The sequence below is a fragment of the Gopherus evgoodei genome, chromosome 21 (assembly GCF_007399415.2).
Source record: "Gopherus evgoodei ecotype Sinaloan lineage chromosome 21, rGopEvg1_v1.p, whole genome shotgun sequence".
In the NCBI taxonomy this organism is placed as follows: domain Eukaryota; kingdom Metazoa; phylum Chordata; order Testudines; family Testudinidae; genus Gopherus; species Gopherus evgoodei.
In genome coordinates this window covers 7,294,916-7,320,113 of record NC_044342.1, presented here as the reverse complement: position 1 = coordinate 7,320,113, position 25,198 = coordinate 7,294,916, and the positions used below count along the sequence as shown (strand labels likewise).

General features: G+C 44.6%; 1 pseudogene; it reads left to right on the top strand.

Annotated features, from left to right (window-relative positions):
- Positions 1-1,303: 1,303 nt before the first annotated feature.
- On the top strand, positions 1,304-2,260 carry LOC115637857 (annotated as a pseudogene).
- The last annotated feature ends 22,938 nt before the right edge of the window (positions 2,261-25,198 follow it).

Genomic DNA, 25,198 nt, shown 5'->3' with positions numbered 1-25,198 from the left:
CTTCAGGGAAATTAAGTCTGTACTCACCAGGGAATTGGTGGGAGGAAGAAGTCTGAGGGAGATCTGTGTGTGTTAGATTTACTAGTCTGATTTTGCATTCCCTCTGGGTGAAGAGGAAAGTGCTTTTGGTTCCAGGATTGGAATTACAGAGGGTGGACTCCCTCTGTTTAGATTCACAGAGCTTGTGTCTGTGTATCTCTCCAGGAGCACCTGGAGGGGTGAAGGGAAAAGATTTATTTCCCTTTGTTGTGAGACTCAAGGGTTTGGGTCTTGGGGTCCCCAGGGAAGGGTTTCGGGGGGACCAGAGTGCCCTAAAACACTCTAATTTTTTGGGTGGTGGCAGCAAGTACCAGGTCCAAGCTGGTAACTAAGCTTGGAGGTTTTCATGCTAACCCCCATATTTTGGACTCTAAGGTCCAAATCTGGGACTAAGGTTTGACAGATGCCAAGTCTTCTGATGGCCAGTGACCTGAAGAGCCATAAAATGACAGAGGTAAACGTTGCAGCAAAGAGGTAGCTGAGCAATGTTACTACCCCATTATTACACTGAGACTGAAGTGGGATCTTGTGTCACAAATCAATATGTACGCAGGCAGCAGGTCATCTATGTGGTGCTGCAGTGGAATCACTAAAGACAAGCTCTCATACATGATGCTGAGCAAGTCTATGTCATATTTTCCCAGAGAGTGGATATCAGACTGTGTTGGTGGGCTGTTTGTAGCAAGAGAGGATCCAGCTTGCCTAGAATGTTGCATTAGGTTGTACTTTGATCCATCCTTCACACAGCATTTTATCAAGCCACATCCTGGGGCAGATCTTTAGATAGTGCAAACTGCAGTGAGGGAGGTTTAGGTTGGATATTAGGAAAAACGTTTTCACTCAGAGAGTGGTGAAACATTAGAATGGGTTACCTACGGAGGTGGTGGAATCTTCTTCCTTAGAAGTTTTTAAGGTCAGGCTTGACAAAGCCCTGGCTGGGATGTTTTAGTTGGGAACTGGTCCTGTTCTGAGCAGGGGCTTGGACCAGATGACCTCCTAAGGTCCCTTCTAAACCTGTTATACTATGCTATTCTATGATTCTATGATGCAGCTCCGATGACTTTAAGGGAGCCATGTCAATTTGCACGTGTGTGATAACTCACCAGTCCTAGTTAAATAGCAGTGACTAGTGCTGGGCATTGTTGACACTCACATCATGAGATATTGAAGCTGGAAATCAGGGCTACTCCCTCTCTCACTCTAAACTCCACCACTGTCTATGTCCTTCCCTCCACAGCCATCATACAATGAACTGAAAAAGAAAATGTCCAACCAAACCACCCTGACCGAGTTCCTTCTCCTGGGATTCTCTCACGTTTGGGAGCTGCAGATTTTACATTTTGTGATGTTTCTGGTGTTTTACCTGGTAGGCCTGATGGGGAATCTTCTCATCATCACAGCCGTAGTCCTCGACCACCATCTTCACACACCCATGTATTTTTTCCTGGTGAATCTGTCCATCCTAGACTTCGGCTCCATCTCCGTTACCATCCCCAAATCCATGGTCAATTCTCTCATAAACACCAGGGTGATTTCTTATCCTGGATGTGTCACCCAAGTCTTTCTCTTTCTCCTCTTCGTTACAACTGATCTTGCCTTACTCACCATCATGGCATATGAGTGATACGTTGCCATCTGCCAACCACTGCACTACGAGAACATAATGAACAGGAAAGCTTGTGTCCAAATGGCAGCCAGTGCCTGGATTACTGGTATTGTTTACTCTGCCCTGCACACTGGGAACACCTTCAGGTTGCCCTTCTGCCAGTCCAGTGTCATCAGCCAGTTCTTCTGTGAAATCCCCCAGCTACTCAAGCTCACCTGCTCTGACTCGTACCTCAGTGAAATTGGGCTTCTTGCCTTTAGTATGTTTTTATGTTCAAACTGCTTTGTTTTTATAATTGTGTCTTATGTTCAGTTCTTCAAAGCAGTGCTGAGAATCCCTTCAGAGCAGGGCCGAGGTAAAGCCTTCTCCACCTGCCTCCCTGACCTCACTGTGGTATCTTTGTTATTTTGCGCTGGCTTCTTTGAGTACATGAAACCCGTCTCCAGCTCAGCATCAAATATGGATCTCATGATGGGTATTCTATATTCCCTGGTGCCTCCAATAATGAATCCAATCATCTACAGCATGAGGAACAAGGAGATCAAAGCTGCATTAAAGAAACTGATTGTGTGGAGGTTAATTGCAAGAACTGAAATGTCCATCATTAGTACTTGATTGAGAGTTCATTCTGAGCTTCTTTATGGATATAATCAACTGATGACAAAATTGTACCCTTGAAAAAATAGGGTGCAATCCGCTTATGAAATCATAAAATCTGGACTAACTCCACTGAAGTAAAATGAGTTAATTTAGAATTACATCACTGTAAAAAAGATCAAAATCTAAATATCTATCCATAAATGTACACACACACCCTTCTATCTGTCTTATACTGCTAACATCACCTTGCTATCTCAGCGTATTCCACAGAAAATCAATAGCCATAGCTAAGTCACTAGTAGACTTCATGAATTCTCTTGTGCTTCTCATTTTTGGGGGGATAAAAATTGTGATCAGGGTATGAGAGATTTGGCTTATTTGTTTGCTTGGTTGTTTCTTTTTCATGTTGTTTCATTTTATTTATTCATTGCCTGGCTTGCTTCTTTGTTCCAGGTGACTTCTAAGGAATAGGAATTTGCAGGGTGGAATATGTTTGATTAAATCTGGATATCTATTTATTTTGTCACCTATTCAATGTGTCAATGTCATAATGTCTTTTAAAGTATTTTCTGGCTGACTTAAATTTTCCTTTCCCCAATGATGAAAAATTAAAAAAGTTTCTGTAGGTTTATGGATACCTGAGTTCCTGTTTAAATGATTGTTAATGCTGATGGGATTTTATTGTCTTATTTATGATGTGATAGGGCACCTACTCCTTATAAAATTATGTATATTATCTTTTAAATAAATAAATAAATAAATAAATAAATACTGTATTCTCCTTGCTATGATGAAAAGGCATTTTGGAAGAGAAAATTATTGCAATGTTTCCTAAAGACAAACTGAGTCTGGGTAATAATCATAAATGTTTATCCTACCAAACAACTGCAGTGATTGATCTGGAATTGCTCATATTTTTTCTCATGTTACACTTTGTTCCTACAGTTGTAAATGAATTGTACTTTGTATGGTGAAGGCTGGGCTAGTCACTCAACTTACTACTGGTCACAGCTCCTGTGGGAAGAACTTCAGGTACTAAGCATAGTGGGAGAAATAACGGTGGGCACACAAATTGCTATAGCCAATTTGAGAGGGAAAATCAACCGTAAGAGAGGGATAGGTGGAAGACGGAGATGTGGGGTGTGCACTTAAAGACCAGAGCAGAAAGCAGAGGTTATTCTAACCGTACAACCATAACAAATGAGATTCAGTCATTTGCTTCAAAGGATAGATTGGGATCTGGCCAATGGTCTGTTATCCTCACGAGGATCCATTTGTGTCTAGATCACATAAATTGGCTGCATTATTATTGTTATTATTATTTATTGCCAGTTTTCTCATTATAGAAGTCAATCAGGTTGGTCAGGCATGACTTGCCATTGGGGAATCCATGTTGTCTGTTCCTGATCACCTTCCTCTCCTCTAAGTACTTCAAAATGGATTCCTTTAGGACCTGTTCCATGATTTTGACGGGGACTTAAGTGAGGCTGAACTGTTTGTAGTTCCTCAGGTTCTCTTTCTTCCCTTTTTAAAAAATGGGCTCTACATTAACCTTTTACCAGTCATCTGGGATCTCCCCCAATCACCACGAATTTTCAAAGCTAATAGCCAATGGTTCTGCAATCACATCAGCCAACTCCCTCAGCACCCTTAGATGCATTAGATCTGGACACATGAGCTTGTGCATGTCCAGCTTTTCTAAATAGTTCTTAATATGTTCTTTCTCCACTAAGAGCTGCTCACCTCCTCCCAATTCTGTGTTGCCCAGTGCAGCAGTCTGGGAGCTAACCTGATCTGTGAAGACCGAGCAGGGGCGGCTCCAGGCCCCAGCGCACCAAGCGCATGCTTGGGGTGGCATGCTGCAGGGGACACTCTGCCAGTTGCCAGGAGGGTGGCAGGCGACTCCGATGGACCTCCCGCAGGCGTGCCTGTGGAGGGTCCGCTGGTCCCGCAGCTCTGGTGCACCTCCTGAGGCGTGCCTGCGGAGGGTCCGCTGCTCCCGCGGCTTCGGTGGAGCATTCGCAGGCAAACCTGCGGGACGTCCACCAGAGCCGTGGGACCAGCGGACCCTCCGCAGGCACTTCTGAAGGAGGTCAAGTGGAGCCATGGGACCGGCGACCAGCAGAGCGCCTCCTGCTGCATGCCGCCATGCTTGGGGCAGTGAAATGGCTAGAGCCGCCCCTGAGACCGAGGCAAAAAAAATTGAGTACTTCAGCTTTCTCCACATCCTCTGTTAGTATGTTGCCTCTCCCATTCAGTAAGGGTCCCACACTTTCCCTGACCTTCTTCTTGTTGGTAACATACCTGTAGAAACTCTTCTTGTTACTCTTCACATCCCTTGCTAGTTGTAACTCCAATTGTGCCGTGGCCTTCTTGATTACACCATGTATACTTTATCAATATTTTTCTACTCCTCCAAATTCCTCCAAAGTCATCTCTCCAAATTCCACTTTGTGTAAGCTTCCTTTCTGAATTTCAGTTCTCCAAAGATTTCACTGTTAAGTCAAGCTGATCGCCTGCCATATTTTCTACTCTGCACATTGGGATGATTGGTTCCTGCACTCTCAATGAGGGTTCTTTAAAATACAGCCAGCTTTCCTGGACTCCTTTCCCTCTCATATTAGCCTCCCAGGTGATCCTGCCCATAAGTTCCCTAAAGAAGTCAAAGTCTGCTTTTCTGAAGTCCAGGGTCCGTATTTTGCTACTCTCCTTTCTTCCTTTTTGTCAGGATCCTGAACTTAGCCATCTCATGGTCATTGCTGCCTAGGTTGCCACACACTTCTACTTCCCCTACCAATTCTTCCCTGTTTGTAAGCAGCAGATCAAGAGGAGCACAGCCCCTAGTTCAAAGGTAGACAACCTATGGCATGTGTGCCGAGCTGATTTTCATTGGCATTCACACTGCCCAAGTCCTGGTCACCAGTCCGGGGGGCTCTGCATTTTAATTTAATTTTGAATGAAGCTTATTAAACAATTTAAAAACCTTATTTACTTTACATACAACAATAGTTTGTTATATATTAAAGACTTCTAAAGAGAGATCTTCTAAAAATGTTAAAATGTATTACTGGCACGCAAAACCTTAAATTAGAGTGAATAAATGAAGACTCGGCACACCAGTTCTGAAAGATTGACAACCCCTGCTCTAGTTTGTTCCTCCAGCATTTGTACCAGGAAGTTATCCCCATCACTCTCCAAAAACTTCCTGGATTGTCTGTGCATTGCTGTATTGCTCTCCCAGAAGATCTCAGGACGATTGAAGTCTTCCATGAGAATCAAGGCCCGTGATCTGGAAACTTCAGTTAATTGTCCAATGAAAGCCTTGTCTACGTCATCCTGCTGATCTGGTGGCCTACAGCACATGCCCACCACGACATCACCCTTGTTGCTCTTGCCTCTAAACTTAACCCAAAGACTCTTAAGAAGATTTTCTCCAGTTTTATACTGGAGCTCTGAGCAATCTTACTGCCCTCTTATATATAATGCAAACCCCCCTCAACTTTTCTGCCCTGCCTGTCCCTCCTGAGCAGTTTATATCCATCCATGACAGTACTCCAGTCATGTGAATTATCCCATCAAGTCTCTGTTATTCCAGTCACATCATAACTTCTAGACTGTGCCAGGACTTCCAGTTCTCTCTGCTTGTTTCTCATGCTTCTTACATTTGTGTATAGGCACTTAAGATAATTTGCTGATTGTCCCACTTTCTCAGTATGAGATAGGAGTCCTCCCTCTTGTGCTCTCCTGCTCATGCTTCCTTCCGGTATCCCATTTCCCCACTTACCTCAGGGCTTTGCTCCCTTTCCACGGTGAACCTAGTTTAAAGCCCTCCTCACTAGGTTAGCCAGTCTGCTTACGAAAATGCTCTTTCATCTCTTTGTTAAGTGGAGCCCATCTCTGCCTAGCACTCCTCCATCTTGGAACACCATCCCATGGTCAAAGAATCCAAAGCCTTCTCCCTGACACCACCTGCATAGCCATTTGTTCACTTTCACGATTCAACAGTCTCTACCAGGGCCTTTTACTTCCACAAGGAGGATAGATGAGAACACCACTTGCACCTCAAACTCCTTTTCCTTCTTCTCAGAGCCACTCAGTCTGCAGTGATCTGCTTAAGATCATTCTTGGCAGTGTCATTGGAGCCCATGTGGAGAAGCAGGAAGGGGTAGCGATCTTAGGGCTTGATAAGTCTCGGCAGGCTCTCCGTCACATCATGAATCCCAGCTCCTGGCAAGCAGCAAACCCCTCAATTTTCCCAGCTGGGGCGGCGGATAGATGACTCAGTTTCCCTGAGGAGGGAGTCTCCCAGCACCATCACTCATCTCCTTCTCTTGGGAGCGGTGGTCGTGGACCCCCCATCCCTAGGACAGTGCATTTCATGCCTTCCAATAGGTGGAGTCTCCTTCTGCTCCCTTCCCTCAGATGTATCATCTATTCCACTCTCCACATTAGTATCTGTGCAGAGAACATGAAAATGGTTGCTCACCAATATCTCTATTGCTGGTACATGGACACTCTTCTTCTGGAGGCCATATGTTGCTAAATTTCTTCACCCTCCCTCTCTCTCGACTGCATAGCCTGCTCTGATTCTTCAGAATGTTGTGCTCATAGAAGCATATCCTGACACCTGTCCAGGACATCTTCACTTTCTCATATTCAACACAGGGTCGATACTTGTTTCTCCAGACCTTGAAACTTCTTTTACTATACGGAGACCAGCTTGCACTTGGCACAGACAAAGTCACATCTGTCCTGTGGAAGAAAGACAAACATGGCACATCCTGTGCAGGTAACAGCAGCTGAAAGCTTACCATCCATATTACCTTCCTTCTAGGAGCTTCCTCAGCTGTTGCAATAACTATTTAGCGAAGCCTGCAAGATGAAAGCATCAGTGTGCTCTCCCCAGGTGAACTCCCAGGCAAACTCCCTCTCATAGACACTTAGACTCATAGACTTAAAATCAGAAGGGACCACTATGAACATCTAGTCTGACCTCCTGCACAATGCACCTGCACAATGCAGGCCACAGAATCTCACCCACCCATTCCTGGAACAAACCTCTAACCTATGTCTGAGTTATTGAAGTCCTCAAATTGTGATTTAAAGACATCAAGGTGCAGAGAATCCTCCAGCAAGTGACTCGTGCCCCATGCTGCAAAGGAAGGCGAAAAACCTCCAGGGCTTCTGCCAATCTGCCCTGGAGGAAAATTCCTTCCCAACACCAAATATGGTGATCGGTTAAACCCTGAGCATGTGGGCAAAACTCACCAGCCAGCATCCAGGAAAGAATTCTCTGTAATAACTCAGACCCCACCCCATCTAACATCCCATCACAGACCATTGGGCCTATTTACCTGCTAATAATCAAAGATCAATTAATTGCCAAAATTAGGCGATCCCATCATACCATCCCCTGCATAAATTTATCAAGCTTAGTCTTGAAGCCTCTGTTAGCCTCTGCTGTTTGCTGCTCATCTGATTCACTGCTGGCTGCCTTTTTATAACAGTCAGGCCCTCTCAAGGCCTACCTGGAACAAAGAACTCCCAATTCACACTTTTCAAACAATCAAACACACCGTGAAACTGACAAACTGTCCCTGCAACAGACACTCAGATACTCACCAACATGGACTCTCTTATGCAGCACTTAGTGTACCTCCTCTTGGACCAATCCCAGGCAAACTCCCTCTGTTAGTCTGGAGTCACTGGAGTCAGTCCAGTTTCATACAGGTGTAACAAGGAACAAGATCCTGTCCAATATTTTCTTCCAACATATTCAACTTCTTATGGGAGCTGGGTTCCAATATGAACATGAAGACTCAAATATTTATGGTGTGAAGAGCCACATGTTGCAAACTTTCAAGTCTGATCCTCTTAATGCATCAGGTTGAGAAGGAGTAAGTGGAGTGACAAAGTGCTGGGCCCTAGAGGGATTTGATCTGACATTAATCATAGAATCATAGAATATCAGGGTTGGAAGAGCCCTCAGGAGGTCATCTAGTCCAACCTCCTGCTCAAAGCAGGACTAATTTCCAACTAAATCTTCCCAGTCAGGGCTTTGTCAAGCCTTACCTTAAAAACCTCTAAGGATGGAGATTCCACCATCTCCGTAGGTAACCCATTCCAGTGCTTCACCACGCTCTGAGTTAATTTTTTTTCTAGTATCCAACCTAAACCTCCCCCACTGCAGCTTGAGACCATTACTCCTTGTTCTGTCATCATGTACCACTGAGAGCAGTCTAATTCTATCCTCTTTGGAACCTCCTTTCAGAAAGTTGACAGCAGATGCTTGGGACAATCTATGCTGCTTGGGACAAGCTTCCTCTGCTGCAGCATTGCATATTCCGTGGTAGCCCTGCCTGACTATTTGTCTCCCTCTAGTGACTAGATCACATAGAAATGATGAGTCTTCTGCAGACTTTCAGCTGTGGGAGCTGGTTCTTCAGCACCAGCAGTATAGCATGTGCTTGCAGTTCTGGCACTGTGGGCCAACATGGATCTTTAAGAAGCACCCTGTCAGCTGAACGAAATCTGTTTGAAAAGCCAATGAATAAATGTCTGGATTGTTCTCAAGACCTTGGCATTTCATCTTATTTTAAACTGATCTCTGGGGGGGCCCAGATCCCTTCCCCTCTGTATGAGCTCTTCCAGCTTTGTGTTCCTCAAGGTAAAGCAGCAGGTGAGAGTGAGCAGGAGAAAATATCAAACAGTAAAATGGAGCATGTGTGAGACTCTTTTCATTGGACATAAATAAACCAGTTGTTAGCTTCACTCAAACCAATGGCCATTGCTCTTCTTTCACCTTGGCTGTGATCCAACATCCAGTGTAATCTCTCCTTTTCAAGCTATTCCACTGTGGATAAATAAAATGCCTCTATGCCAGAAGGAGAGACAGAACAACCACCAAGATATTCTCTGTTAGCAGATCTAAACAGCCTGTGTCCACTTCCCATGCACTGCTATGGACAGCATCACGGGAAATCCCACGTTAAGAGTTTGACTGGCAGCAGCTCCATGACTCCTGTTTGGTTTCTTGCACTATAAATCCAAGGGTCTTTCTAGGAAACATCTAGGCAACAGTGTGGATCTTCTGTTATTGCTAAGACTGTTCCTTCTCCTTGCTGTAGAGCTTCTGGCCTGACCTCAGCTTCTTTCAGACTCTACCTCCTGACTCGAACCCTGAAACCTGACTTGGACTCTGACTCTCGGTATTGATACTGGCCTGGAACTAACCAGAAACTCCTTGGCTACTCCTAGTCTGAGGTTTGCCCTGGCTCTGACCCTTGGTGCTCACTGCCCTTGGCGGGATCCTGACAAAGACTAGGTAGCCCGGTGCTTAGAGCACTGAGGTGGGAGACTGGAAACCCAGAGCCTCTACACCAGTGATTTTCTTTTCAAAGTATTTTTCCACTGTGGAACAACTTCAAAAGGAGACACTGAGAGAAACCCTTGCCTAGTCACTTGGGCACTCTCCGGAAAGCTTTTAGATCCCTGTTCAAATCTTTCTGGCTCCTTATGCAGTGGAGGACTGAGCACTCTTACTGCAGGGTTAAAAGTTATAGGAGAGATTTGGCTCTTCTCTCCCACCCCCCGCCTCCACCATGGGCCTATTTTGTGTGAGTTTGCATCCAGAGCCCAGTCTGCTAAGCAAGCTCTGAGCATGCCTTCCTTATCAGGCCTTGCAAATGAATTAAAGAGAGGGACGCCAATTTTCCCTGGGTTCATGCATCACTGTGGGGCTTTGGTGTCCAGGGGCCTACAGTGCGGGCAGAAACAGGAGTCCAGATAATGTCTTACTGCAGAAATTTAGATACCTCGTGTGTTTAGACACCTACAGTGTTAAGGCTGGAGGGTCAGTTGGAGGGTCTCACTGTCTCTTTAACTCATTCTTCCTTTGCTCTGAATTCTTCCTTGTCTGAGGGTTCAGACCTCGCTATGCAAACTGCCGGTACCTCCATATTTTTTGTTTCCCAGGAGCATGAGAGAGACATGTTGACACTTTCTCCTCTTTAATCCACACCCACAGTTGAACAATGCTCCTCTGTCAATCAGTGAAGCCAAACGGCAAAAATTAAGATGTCTGTACACTAATGCGAGGAGCCTAGGGAATAAAATGGAGGAACTAGAGCTACTGGTGCAGGAAGTGAAACTGGATATTATAGGGATAACAGAAACATGGTGGAATAGTAGTCGTGACTGGAGTACAGGTATTGAAGGCTATGTGCTGTTTAGGAAAGACAGAAATAAAGGCAAAGGTGGTGGAGTAGCATTGTACATCAATGAAGAAGTTAACTGTAAAGAAATAAGAAGTGATGGAATGGACAAGACAGAGTCTGTCTCCGCAAAAATCACACTGGGAAAGAAAGCTATTAGAGCCTCTCCTGAGATAGTGCTTGGGGTATGCTACAGACCGCGGGGAGCTGATTTGGATATGGATAGAGACCTCTTTAATGTTTTTAATGAAGTAAACACTAATGGGAAATGTGTGATCATGGGAGACTTTAACTTCCCAGATATAGACTGGAGGACAAGGGCTAGCAAGAATAATAGGGCTCAAATTTTTCTGGTTGTGATAGCAGATGTATTTCTTCACCAAGTAGTTGAAGAACCAACAAGAGGGGATGCCATTTTAGATTTGGTTTTGGTGAGTAGTGAGGGCCTCATAGAAGAAATGGTTGTAGGGGATAACCTTGGTTTGAGTGATCATGAGTTAATTCAGTTCAAACTAGATGGAAGGATATACAAAAATAGATCTGGGACTAGGGTTTTTGACTTCTCGAGAGCTAACTTTAAAGAATTAAGGAAATTAGTTAGGGAAGTGGATTGGACTGAAGAACTTGTGGATCTAAATGTGGAGGAGGCCTGGAATTATTTTAAGTCACAGCTGCAGAAACTTTCGGAAGCCTGCATCCCAAGAAAGAGGAAAAAAACCCTAGGCAGGAGTTGTAGACCAATCTGGATGAGCAAGCATCTCAGAGAGGCGATTAAGAAAAAGCAGAAAGCCTACAAGGAGTGGAAGAAGGGTGGTATTAGCAAGGAAAGCTACCTTAGGGAGGTCAGAACATGTAGGGATAAAGTGAGAAAGGCTAAAAGCCAAGTAGTGTTGGACCTTGCTAAGGGAATTAAAACCAATAGTAAAAGAGTCTATGGCCATATAAATAAGAAGAAAACCAAGAAGGTGGAAGTGGGACCATTAAACACTGAGGATGGAAAGGAGGTTAAGGATAACCTAGGCATGGCCCAATATCTAAATAAGCACTTTGCCTCAGTCTTTAATAAGACTAATGAGGAGCTTAGGGATAATGGAAGGATGACAAATGGGAATGAGGATATGGAGGTGGATATTACCACATCTGAGGTAGAAGGCAAACTTGAACAGCTTAATGGGACAAAATCGGAGGGCCTGGACAATCTTCATCTGAGAATATTAAAGGAACTGGCGCATGAAATTGCGAGCCCGCTAGCGAGAATTTTTATTGAATCGGTTAACTCAGGGGTTGTACCATACGACTGGAGAATTGCTAACGTAGTTCCTATCTTTAAGAAAGGGAAAAAAAGTGATCCGAGTAACTACAGGCCTGTTAGTTTGACATCTGTAGTATGTAAGGAAAAATTTTGGAAAAAATTTTGAAGGAGAAAGTAGTTAAGGACATTGAGGTCAATGGTAATTGGGACAAATCACAACATAGTTTTACTAAAGGTAGATGGCGCCAAACCAACCTGATCTCCTTCTTTGAGAAGCTGATGGATTATTTAGACAAAGGAAATGCAGTAGACCTAATTTACCTCTATTTCAGTAAGGCATTTGACACGGTTCCACATGGGGAATTATTAGTTAAATTGGAAAAGATGGGGATCAATATGAAAATTGAAAGGTGGATAAGGAATTGGTTAAAGGGGAGACTGCAATGGGTCGTACTGAAGGGTGAACTGTCAGGCTGGAAGGAGGTTACAAGTGGAGTTCCTCAAGGATCGGTTTTGGGACCGAACTTATTTAACCTTTTTATTACTGACCTTGGCACAAAAAGCGGGAATGTGTTTATAAAGTTTGCGGATGACACAAAGCTGGGGGGTATTGCTAACACGGAGAAGGACCGGGATATCATACAGGAAGCTCTGGATGACCTTGTAAACTGGAGTAATAGTAATAGGATGAAATTTAATAGTGAAAAGTGCAAGGTCATGCACTTAGGGATTAATAATAAGAATTTTAGATATACATTGGGGATGCATTAGCTGGAAGCAACAGAGGAGGAGAAGGACCTTGGAGTTTTGGTTGATCATAGGATGACTATGAGCCACCAATGTGATATGGCCGTTAAAAAAGCTAATGCAGTTTTAGGATGCATCAGGCGAGGTATTTCCAGCAAAGATAAGGAGGTGTTAGTACCATTATATAAGGCACTGGTGAGACCTAACCTGGAATACTGTGTGCAGTTATAGTCTCCCATGTTCAAGAAGGATGAATTCAAACTGGAACAGGTTCAGAGAAGGGCTACTAGGATGATCCGAAGAATGGAAAACCTGTCATATGAAAGGAGACTCAAAGAGCTTGGCTTGTTTAGTCTAGCCAAAAGAAGGCTGAGGGGGGATATGCTTGCTCTTTATAAATATATCAGAGGGATTAATATTAGGGAGGGAGAGGAATTATTTAAGCTTAGTACCAGTGTAGACACAAAAATGAATGGGTATAAACTGAACACTAGGAAGTTTAGACTAGAAATTAGACGAAGGTTTCTAACCATTAGAGGAGTGAAGTTCTGGAATAGCCTTCCAAGGGGAGTAATGGGGACAAAAGACATATCTGGATTTAAGACTAAGCTGGATAAGTTTATGGAAGGGATGGTATGATGGGATAGCCTAATTTTGGCAATTGATCTTTGATTATTAGCAGATAAGTATGCCAAGTGGTCGATGATGGGATGTTGGATGAGATGGGATATGAGTTACTGCAGAGAATTCTTTCCTGCTCGCTGGTGAGTCTTTCCCACATGCTCAGGGTTTAGCTGATCGCCATATTTGGGGTCAGGAAGGAATTTTCCTCTAGGGCAGATTGGCAGAGGCCCTGGAGATTTTTCGCCTTCCCCTGTAGCGTGGGCATGGGCCACTTGCTGGTGGATTCTCTGCAGATTGAAGTCCTCAAACCACAATTTGAGGACTTCAATAACTCGGACATAGGTTAGGGGTTTGTTATAGAAGTAGATAGGTAGGGTTCTGTGGTCTGCTTTGTGCAGGAGGTCAGACTAGATGATCATATTGGTCCCTTCTGACCTTGAAGTCAATGAGTCTATGAGACTATAAGATGAGTGGGATAACCCCCTGCAGCACTGGCCCAGACCAGCTGCCTCTCCCAAGTACTCAAAGTGAATCTCCACATGATTCTGAGACCCTCTGGAACTTTACAGGAATTGGGAAAAAAGCAATTATCCAAACAGAGGTAGCTACATATGGCACCAGCCTCTCCTACGCTCCTGACTCCTGTGAGTAACCCATGCTCAGGAAAGCTGTACCTTTAAATGCAGTGGAAGTGCTTTTGTAAATAAGGATTTCTGAAGTGAGGCTGGCTAGCCTGGACTGGGATGTGAAAGGGCTCAGTGTTACATTTCAGCTGTGCAGAGCAACCAGCTCATCTTGTGGTTGTACAACACCTGGAGCAACAGGGTCCTGGGCCATGATTGGGGACCTTGGCTGATTGTACAATGCAAACAGTAAATTATATTTGTAATGTCAGCAGTAAAACTAGCAGGGATTCTTTTGTCCCATAGAACATTTTCATTAAAATTTCAACCTTTGATCAAAAAATAATATTTGTTTCTGCTGAAAACTGAAAAAACAAAATCAACAGCAAAACCCCCATTGGTATGAAAATGAAAAAAAAAAAAAACTTTAGCTGAAAACATATTTAACCCACCAACCATTAGTTGAAAAACTAATTTTCAGACTCTTTTTCCCCCCAGCTTTTCCAATAAAAAAATCAAAAATCTTTTTGAGGAAACCTGACATTTTATATGAAATTGTTCTTTAGTTAAGATCCCAAATGTCTTTTAGAAAAAGATATCATGAAAACTTTGTGACCAGCCCCAGTCATGAGGTATAAGCAGGGAGATCTCATGTGATTTAGAAAGTTGTCTGCATCAGGGCTGAGATCTGTGCCATCAACACAGAGGACACAGCAATGAGTTTCCAGACTCAGCCATTTAAATCTCTTTGACAAGCACTGTCAGGGGAGACACAGCCTTCTCCCGAAAAGGTGCAAGCATGAGCAAGCATTTCCATTTCATAAGGAACATGTACCACCACATGAAATTGTGGCTTGTGCTCATCATTAAACCAGCCATACTGCATCAGACCAATGGTCCATCTAGCTCAGTATCTGTCTTCTCGACAGTAGGCAATGCCAGGGGCTTCAGAGGGAATGAACAGAACAGGGTAATTTTTGTGTGATCCATTTCAGCTTCCAGCACATGGGGCTCTTTAGCACAACGATGCAAGCTGTGAAGAAAACTCAGAGTTAAATCTGAGCTCTGGCACCTGAATCCTGCTCATCAAACTCTGAAAAATGAGAGAGGTCATCACTGCAAATATCCTGGAGTTCTAGGTATGCACTATACCCCCTACTGTTCCTGCTTAGCATTGATTTTTGCTCCTGGCATCCATGGCTGCCAACCGTTATTTTTTTTTCCAATTTAGATTTTTAATTTGTAACAGACCCACCTTATTTTTCATGAAGCAACAGATTCTAATCCTTACACAATTCTCCATGGGCCCTTATGTCACGCTCATCACTGTAGCATCTATTAGAAGTCAAGGCTTGAGTTTGTTCAGCTCTCCGATTGTGTAATCATATAACCCCATGTAAAGTGGATGGATCTAGACTGTTCTCAGTGGTACCAGACGACAGAACAATAAGTAATGGCCTTAAGTTGCATTGGGGGAGGTTTAGGTTGGATATTAGGAAAAACTTTTTCCCTAGGAGGGTAGTGAAGCACTGGAATGGGTTACCTAGGGAGGTGGTGGAATCTCCTTCCTTAGAGGCTTCTAAGCCCTGGCTGGGATGATTTAGTTGGGAATTGGTCCTGCTTTGAGTGGAGGGTTGGACTAGATGACCTCCTGAGGTCCCTTCCAACCCTGATATTTCATGATTCTGTGAATAACTTCTGCAATGAACAAATTATGTACATTTTCAGCTGAAGTTTTTTGTCTTTCCAACCATTGATTATATTTTGTTTAGTATTGGGTTTTGATTTTTTAGTTTTCAGCAGAAAACAATATAATTTTTGGATCAACTTTCTACAGGGACAAAAGTATCCCTGCTAGCTCTACTGCTGACAATACAAATACAATTTATTATTTGCATTGTGCAATCAGATAAGATCCTCAGTCATGGCCCAGAAGCCCTCAGTGATAAGTGCTGTGCAAACACAGGATGAATTGATTACTCTGAATGGCTGAAATGTAACACTGAGCCCTGTTAGGTCCCTGAGCCTGGCTCAATTGCCTCACTGCAGCAGCCCTTATTCACACCAGCATCTCCACTGCATTTAATGATTCCACTTTCCTTATTACAGGTTAATCAGAGAAGTCAGAAGTGCAGGAGATGCTTGTGCCGTATTTGCCACAGGCCTGATAAAATGAGGATCCCAGGAGCAACCGCAGCCATCTACGTGGGCAGTTAGGAGAGGCAACTGGCCTGGACCAGTCTGCAGGAGACTGTGTTAGGTCACCCATAACTAAAGCCTTCTCCATGGGTGCTTAGGAGAGGCAGCTTGGATGTGCCAGGGCTGCAGAGGGCGGCCCCATGTCACTCGACTGGCAAAGGAGCAGTGTTCAGCTGCAGGTATGGGCTAAAGAGAAGAGAAATTGAGCTTGTCTCTCTTGTGCTTCTAGGAACCAAGAGTTTCGGGAGTTGCTGCCTGTTTGCCCAGTGAGTTCTGAGCCCTCAGATGAGGGAAGAGTTGGAGTCAGGGCAGAGGAAGAATGATGCAGAGGAAACAATGAGATCTTCCAACCTTAATACTATAGTTGCCTAAACATTGTAAGTGCCTAAATTTCTGCAGTAAGAGATCATGACCCCAGTGTGAGAGCACCTGGTTTACAATAATATAAAGTCAAAAGAACAATCCCGGATCTTTATTCATTGGCATTTCAAACAGAATTCATTCACTTCATGGGGTGAATCTGAAAGCTCTGTATTTTAACAATGTCATCTCCAGATGGACTGAACCCAGGAATGCCAGATCTGTTAGCACAAGCCATACTGCCGGCACTGAAGAACCAGATCCCACCTCTGAAAGTCTGCAGACGATTCATTGTTAAAATTGGGAGTCTTTCATGGAGGTCACGGAAGTCACAGATTTCAGGATTTTCCAGGACCTCTCTGACTTCTACAGTGGTCAGTATGACTGACCCCAGGGCTGCCCGAGCAGCTGGGGCAGCCCTGGCACCAATCACACTGGCTTCTGCTAGGTCAGCCCCAGGGAATAGTTGCTTGGGTGGAGCCGGGTCAGCAGCACTGGCCACTAATTGGGAGGCCTCAGGTACTTGCCCCCAGGGGCTGCCTGAGCAGCACCAGTCTCAGGCTCTGCCCCAGGGACACAGCGAAGCTCTGGACCTCCCCTCTGAGCAGCAGTGGGGCACCAGTCCCCGCTCCCCTCCCCAGAGCAACAGTGCCCCAGAGGCCTCCAGAGTCCCTAAGATTTAGTCACGGGTATTAATAGTACAAGTCATAGACAGGTCACCAGGTGTAAATTTTTCTTTATTGTCCATTACCTGTCAATGATTTTACTAAAAATACCTGTAACTACATTACAGCCTTACTCATAATTTCTATGTCATCTAGTCACTACAGGGAGACAGGGCAGATGGCTTTTACCACAGGTCTTACGTGCTTGTTCTTTTTCAAGCTATTTCTAGGCTGGAGGCACTGTGAGCAAATGATGTGATTTTATAGGCTTTATTGATTGAACATGAATTGTGCACCAGGAGACAAAGTCATCTGGCATCACACAGAGCAGAAACAGATTGAGCGATAATTCAAAACAGCAGGCAAAGAATACCAAGAGAGAATTTTTCTTTGACTCATGCTCAGAATCAGAATTGCTGAAGTAAAGTGCAATCAGGTTACAGGGTTAACTCACGAACTAGGTACTAGTGCTTTCACAGCAGAAGCTGAGACTTCTCTCCCCTCTGTGATTCCAAATGATGACATTTTCAAGCCAAATGACAATTCTGGAGTTCGCAAAATCAACTGGGTGCCTTTAATGTATGCGAAGGGTCAGCATAATAAAATATTGGGATTGGAAGGTCATCTAGTCCAACCTTCTGCTCTAAACAGGACCAGTCCCTGGACAGATTTTTGCCCCAGACCCCTAGAGTGACCCCCCTCAAGAATTGAGCTCACAATCCTGGGTTTAACAAGCCAATGCTCAAACCACTGAGCTATCCCTCCCCCCTAATCATGAATTAGCAACCACAACACAGGTCTGGACAAAGCAGAAACAATATATTATTCCAGTTAATTACTTTTGAAGTATTCATATAATTCCAGACATCAGTTGTATCTTCAAGAACAAGCAGAAGGTCTCTGAGAAAGATGAGGGCAGATTTAATCTGGATCTTGGAAAGAACAGTTTCTTCATCCATTAATGACACTGTTGACCGTTATTTCTTGGTTTTCCCATCACTGCAGGCTATCATGATTCTGAACATGCTAATGAAGAATCAAACCACATTGACTGAATTTACTCTTCTGGGTCTTTCCAATGAGCCACATCTCCAGATTTTCCTCTTCCTGTTGTTTTTAGCTATTTATCTAATCACTCCCTTACGGAACATGATGATAATGCTGGTGATCTGGGCTGACCGTCACCTTCACACCCCCATGTACTTCTTCTTGAGTAATTTATCACTTCTCGACATCTGTTACTCCTCAGTCACAGTACCCAAAATGCTGGAGAGCTTCCTAGCAGAGAAAAAGACAATTTTTGTCCAATGGTGCATTGCCCAGCTGTTCTTTTTCTTTTTTCTAGCTACCACGGAGTGCTACCTCTTGGCTGTGATGGCTTTTGACAGATACACTGCCATATGTGAGCCACTGTGTTATTTAAAAATGATGAGTGAACCGGTGTGGATGGCAGGTGGCGCATGGATAGCTTGTCATAAACAGATGGTTAAGGGTTAATGTCTCTTTTACCTGTAAAGGGTTAACTAGCTCAGTAAACCTGGAACCCCTGACCAGAGGACCAATCAGGAGACAAGATACTTTCAAATCTCGGTGGAGGGAAGCCTTTGTTTGTGCTTTTGGGGTTTTTCTTTGTTCTCTCTGGGTTCTGAGAGGGACCAGACATGTATACAGACTCTCCAATTTTCTGAAACAGCCTCTTCTGTTCAATTTATTAAGTACCAGTTAGAAAGGCGGTTTAGTCTTTTGATTGATTTCTTTATTTGCAAATGTGTATTTTGCTGGAAGGATTGTATCTCTGTTTGCTGCAACTTGTATTTGTGCTGGGGGGAGGATTCTCTCTAGTGTCTATAAGCTGAAAGACTCTGTAACATTTTCCATCTTGATTTTGCAGAGATAATTTTTACTTTTTTTCTTTCTTTAATTAAAAGCTTTTCTTTTTAAGAACCTGATTGATTTTTTTTATTCTTGTGTAAGACCCAAGGGGAAGGGGTCTATACTCACCAGGGAATTGGTGGGAGAAAGGAGAGAAGGAGGGAGGAAAAGCCTGATTTCTCTCTGTGTTAGGATCTCTGTCTCTCTCTCAAGGAGAGTCTGGGAGGGGGAAAGAAGGGGGGGAAGGTGAATTTCCTTTCTGTTTTAAGATTCAAGGAGTTGAATCACAAGGATCTCCCAGTGTTATCCAGGGAGAGGAGAATCTGGGAGGAAGAAAGGAGGAGGGAATGGTATATTTCCTTTTGTTGTGAGACCCAAGGGGTTTTGGGTCTTGGAATCCCCAGGGAATGTTTTGGGGGCCAGAAAGTGTCCCAAAACACTATATTTTTGGGTGGTGGCAGCTCTATCATTTCTAAGCTAGTAATTAAGCTTGGACGGGTTCATGCAGGTACCTCATCTTTTGGACGCTAAGGTTCAGAGTGGGGAATCCTATCATGACATAGCTGGCTTGCTAAATTCCCTTGTCAACACTCTCCTTGTAACTGACATACGCTTCTGTGGGCAAAAGGAAATTAACCATTTCTGCTGTGAGCTTCCGGTTCTACTACCACTTTCTTGCACTGACACGTTTATCAATGAAATGGTGCTGTTTGCCTTCACAATAATTTTAGGGATGCTCTCCCTCTTGTTAACCCTGATCTCTTACATGTTCATAGTCTCCACTATCCTGAGGATACCCTCCAAGGAGGGAAGATGTAATGCTTTCTCCACATGCACCTCCCATCTCATCATGGTTGGTTTGTTCTATGGGACCAGGCTTATAAGCTACATACGAACTGACTCTAGCTACTCTCTAACTCTGGAAAAGGTGGTGTCCATCCAGTACAGTGTCCTAACTCCCATGTTCAACCCCATCATCTACAGCCTGAAGAATAATGAAGTGAAAAGTAGTGTGTGGAGAATGCTCAAAATTGCAAATAGGAAGAGATTAAAGTCAACTTGATGTCTGAAGGTGAGATTTTTAAAACTGCCATAAAGTCAGATTTTTAGATATATGTGGGGCATATGGGATTTTCAAAAGCATCTAGGTGCCTAACACTCATTGATATCCATTGACTGCCTTTGAAAATCTCAGTCATAAGACATGACTATTAGCAGTGAAACTGAGGTATCTATAAATGTATTGGTGATGTGTGATATGTCTGTTTGTCAGGGCAAGATCCTCAGCTGGTGTAGCTTGCGAAAGATCCATTGACTTCAGTTGGGCCACATGGATTTATGCGAGGTGTCGACTTGGCACATTGCTTTCAGTAGAGACATGCCAAGTAAAACCAGCTGTAGATCTGGCATCTGACATGCTTTCAGTGGAGTTACACTGATATAGAAAAGCTAGGGATCAGTCTTCTTGACTTCATTTGTGTTACATCTATTTATACCTACTGGAGATATGATTTCTTGATCCAACTCAACTATGCTCAGTTACACTACCTGACAATCTGAGCTCTGTTTTTCTATTGAGAAATTCTTCTCACAGTTCATCTATAGAAAATTAAACAAGCTTTTAGTACTACTGTCCTGTTCTCCTACATCTTTTTCACTCACCTATTAAATTTTTTCTTAATAAAATTGTAAGATCGTTGGTCAATGGATTCTCTTTTAGATCAATCTGCAGCGTCCTTATACTAGATCCTGTGATCTAGATTCATAAGAGGACATAGGCACCTCATTGTCACTTTAGGCACCAAAATTCCAGAATCAAGCCCTACTGGGATTCACAACCCCCCTGCTCAGCTTCCACCAAAATCGTTCAGCACCTACATTTTTACAAACACACTGATGACCCATGCCAGGCATCTGGATGACTAAGACACAGAGTGATTCAGAAATGGAGAAAGATAGGTGTTCCTCCACCTACCTCACAGTGGTGATGAGGTAAATAAAGAAAGGATAACCTAACCTAACTAAAGTCCATATTCCCCAAATGAGAACTGGTAAACTCCATTTACCCATGTTTACTCTTGACTATGCTATTGCTACAGGGCCCGGTCTCACAGGCATGCTCCAAGCTTGCCTTCCCGATTGGGCCCTGTGACATTCTGTACCTCAAAGTAGTAACCTGGACCCCCATATTCATCACTGTGATGTGATTAGGATGTGTTTTGTACAATGCATCCCTCGTGAGGTATCATTTGAGAAGTCATGATCTGTTGAACATTAATATCACTTGGGATTACGTGTGTTACCTGAAGTTGTTCCTGAAGTTATGGAGTTTTGCTATGTGTGTATTACTGAAATACATTATGAGGTTGAGAGACGCCCACAGCCAGCCTTTCAGTGGCAACAAAAGAGTAACTGACCAGGCAGATTTACATCAGGACCAGCCAGACATATGTTGATGGCTTGTCAAAGAGAATGGCCTGTAACTCACACACTTTTAGATGTTATATACACTTTGGAGGCACTGTGGTGTGTAGTGGCACAAGCAGTAGCCTGGGCCTTAGAAGTCCTGGGTTTTAGTCCCGTCTCTGCTACTAGATTGTCGGGGGGCCTTGACCCCCACTGTGTGTAAAAGGGGGATAATGCTAGTGCCTTCTTTTGTAAAGTGCTTTGAGATCTACTCGGGAAAAGTGCAAGCTACAAATGATTATTATTACCCTTGCTTTACGCTGCTGTCAGCATGACTCATTCCCCTAATGCCAAGGAAAGTCAGTCCTGATTTAGATCTTTGGAAGCGAGAGCAGAATCAGGTCCCTTTGATGTTAATTTTCCTCCTCTACTTGTGGCTCTACTGAGGCACCAGCTGGTTCAATGGCAGAGCTGAGCATAAATCCTACTTCAGCTGACTACCAGCTATTCCTCCAACCTAAAGTTGGAATAGGAACCGTCAAATGCTCCTGTCCAGCACCCATCTGGTGAGACCCAATCCCATCAGCGTCCATGGAAAGATACTCACTTCCTTGCAGATCAGTGGATGAAACCTGGGAGCTGGGATTTTCAAAGGTTATTGGGCACCTGAAAATACACAGCAGTCCCTAGTGGAATTTTCCAAAGCACATCAGGAGGTTAAGTGTCTCTCTTCCATTACAAATCAATAGGAGTTAGGAGTCAGATTTTTAAAAGAATTCCATGCCTAACTCCCATTGTAATCAGTGGGAGTGAGGATCATAAATGCTTTTAAAAATCTGTTTCTGGGATCCTAACCAGTTTAGACAGTTTTGTAATCCCACTTGGCACCTGTCTGCATCTACAGATGAATAAATAGCTTTGAAAATCTGGCCCTTAGACTCCCTGCTCCATTGACTTTCAATCCCTTAAGCCCCTTGGGAAATCCCGGCCTTCAGATGTATACTCCATTCTTTGATCTTCATTAGGAATGTTATCTTGGATGGTGAACTCCAGAAATACAGAGACTCAGCTGCCATGAAGATGGGCTTAGCTACATAGATAAATCTACATATGGGGATCTGATCCCAAGCCATCCTGTTATCATGCTGCCGGATGCAGCTACTTCAGTAACTCTATAAACCAACCAATACTATACAGAGTGAAAGCCAGTTCCAACTTTGCCTAGTAAGTGATGGCACTATTCTGCACCTTCGTTTCATGGCCCTGATTTTGCAAAGGAAATGCACAGATCTGATAACCCAGAATCTTTGTATAGCCCTTTGACATCTGAAACTTGTACCATGTGTGCTGTAACAGGCCACTGGGAATAGGGATGGTGTGGGTACTTTTCACAGTCTTGGACATTAAATTTAATTTAAAAATATGTAATGATTTTTAGTAGCTAAAGGATATTTCTTCTGACTCTGAGGGCAGCTAATGTCACAGGCAAAGCAGGTGAGAATTGGAGCTGGAAAGGGGCTTGCAGTGGGTCTGTGACACTGTTAAGGGCAGCAGTGGCAAGGGGGATAGGCTGTAACAAGAGCTATCTCAGTTCCTGGTGACTGACCAGAGAAGTGGCAATGAACAGTCTGTCCACAGGGTGTAAAGTGCTTGACCTTAAGGATGCAGCTGTTTCTATAGGTCTGAAAGCAGATCTGCACTGACAGATCCCCAGCATGAAGGAACCCTGAGCAGTGTCATTTGAAACATGTTAATTTCATTGATTCTTGTTTAGGATAAAAATAATAATTAAATAAAAAATCCTTGCTTTGTTATGTGCTCATTAAAATCATCCCCGTTAGCAACACAGCTACTAAAGAAAAATCTCTCCAACCAGCCATGCAGCACCTGTGGCCCTATGGGGATTTGCAGGAGGACACTGAGGTCATTATAACTCCTCATGTCTTAATCAGCACTCTGAGAAATGTTATGCCCAGCTGAGACCTGGGCACTGCCTGGGGATCTGACAAACCTCTCAAGGAATTAAGGGTCAGTGGCAGAAACAAAGTTACTCGTCATTTTAATGGGTCTCAGGGAGGCCATTAGAATGGAAACACTATTGGGAAATGCAGGTTGTGGTGACAGTCCCATTGGGGCTGATTAGAAAGGAAAGTCAGAGCCACTGATTAATGTTAGACAAAGGAAGGAGAGGGTTTGTTCCTATGGCAAGGAGCCCCCTGATGTGTAAAGTGAAAGGGGTCAAGCCAGTTTGACCAGCTCCTGTGAAGGGTGATTGCTTCATTCATGAATTCCACCAGAGTCTCACCTAGCTAGGGGATAGGGTGACCAGAAAGCAAGTATGAACATTGGGGACAGGAGGTGGGAGATAATAGGAGCCCATATAAAAAAAAAAGCCCCAAATATCGGTATTATCTCTATAAAATAGGGATATCTGGTCACCCTACTAGGGGACGTAGTTGAAGGGGGGGGTGTGGATTGGAGTAAAACTGACATGTAAACAAACCAGTCTTTCCCACTGGGTTAGCTGAGGCAGCAGGGCCCAGGTGCAATGAGTGAAAGGCAGTTCCAGGTGTCTAGGCCTCAATGACAGAGATCAGCCAAAGTACCTGGATTGTGACAGACTTTGCTGGCCTGCCCACGACACTCACTGCTGCCAGTGCCCCTCAGTCCTAGCCCACAGCCCCTACTCACAATGCAATTCCATCTGTGGGCCCACACGCACACAAATCTCAATCCCAATACTATAATCCCCGGCTGTCACAGCTCTGTGCTGCCCCCACCCCACGGCTCTGCCACTGGCCCTCAGTCTCAGCCCTGAACTTCTCCATGTCCCCTAAAGCTCTGTCGATGCCCATTAATGCTGATTTCAGTCCTCACCTTCTATCGCATTTCTGGGCTAACACACACAACACACACAGCTCTGCTGCTGCTGCACCTCAATGCCGACTCACAGACACCCTGCTGTCCTAGCCCTGCCCCGTGTCCCCCTCCCTCCACCTCTGCCAGTACCTGGGACTAAATTATGCGGTCAGTTGCTTGATCACACTTTGGTTCAGTATGAAATAGATTCAAGAGACCAACTCAGCAACAAGTGAGGTTGATTGCTATAAACCAGTAGTGCTGCAACAGGGCAGGAGGGCCAGAGACCCCATCCCCTTCCTCTCCTTTTCCCCCCAAGGCCCAACCCACTGGCCAGACCAGCAGCTAGTGGAGCCTGATCAGGGAGCCTAGAAAGTTGTGGGAGCTGTGTGGACCTCCCATCCAGTCCAGGATGGACTGAGGCCGAAAAAAGTCCCCCTGCCCGTGTCACCACCCCGCGGGCTCCCCATCCAGCCCAGGGCACGTGGAGGGTCTGTGACTGTGCGCTAACTCCCCACAGCTGCCCACGTGGCTCTGTCCCCGACTCGGCTCTCTCCAGCTGAGTGAGGGCCTCGGAGCCGTAACCCTGCCATGGTAAGATCTGCGAGGGCAGTTGTGGAGAGATGGTACAGACCCTCCACCTGTCCTTGGGGGGAGGCAGAGGCCGGGGACACAGTTGAGAGGGCAGACTCCCTGGATCTGCTCTGGCTTTAGTCTTGGGGGAGGGAGGACCAGAGGCCGGGGACTCAGTCGGGGGGGGGGGGGGACAGACTACTCGGCTCTTCTCCGGCTTCCGCTTGGCCAAGGACGGGGTCTTTGGGGAAAGAGGAGGGGTGGGAGCGGAGCTGGGGAGCCTGTGAGTTCCCCCATTTTGGGGAAGTCTCTGATATCCTTGCTATAAACTAATAATCATATAATACAGGGCAAAGATTCAATATGATACCAGTCTCTGGGAAGCCATCTCATGCAGCATCATTATAAAACCCCTGTTCTAGTCCCCACCATCTCCCCACTCTGTCAATGCCTATTGATCCTGACCTGCAGTCCCTGGCTAGGTCATCTCTGTCTCACACACAGAGCTCTGCCAATAGCCATTAATTCCAGCCAGCAGGCCCTGCGACTCCAGCTGGCTC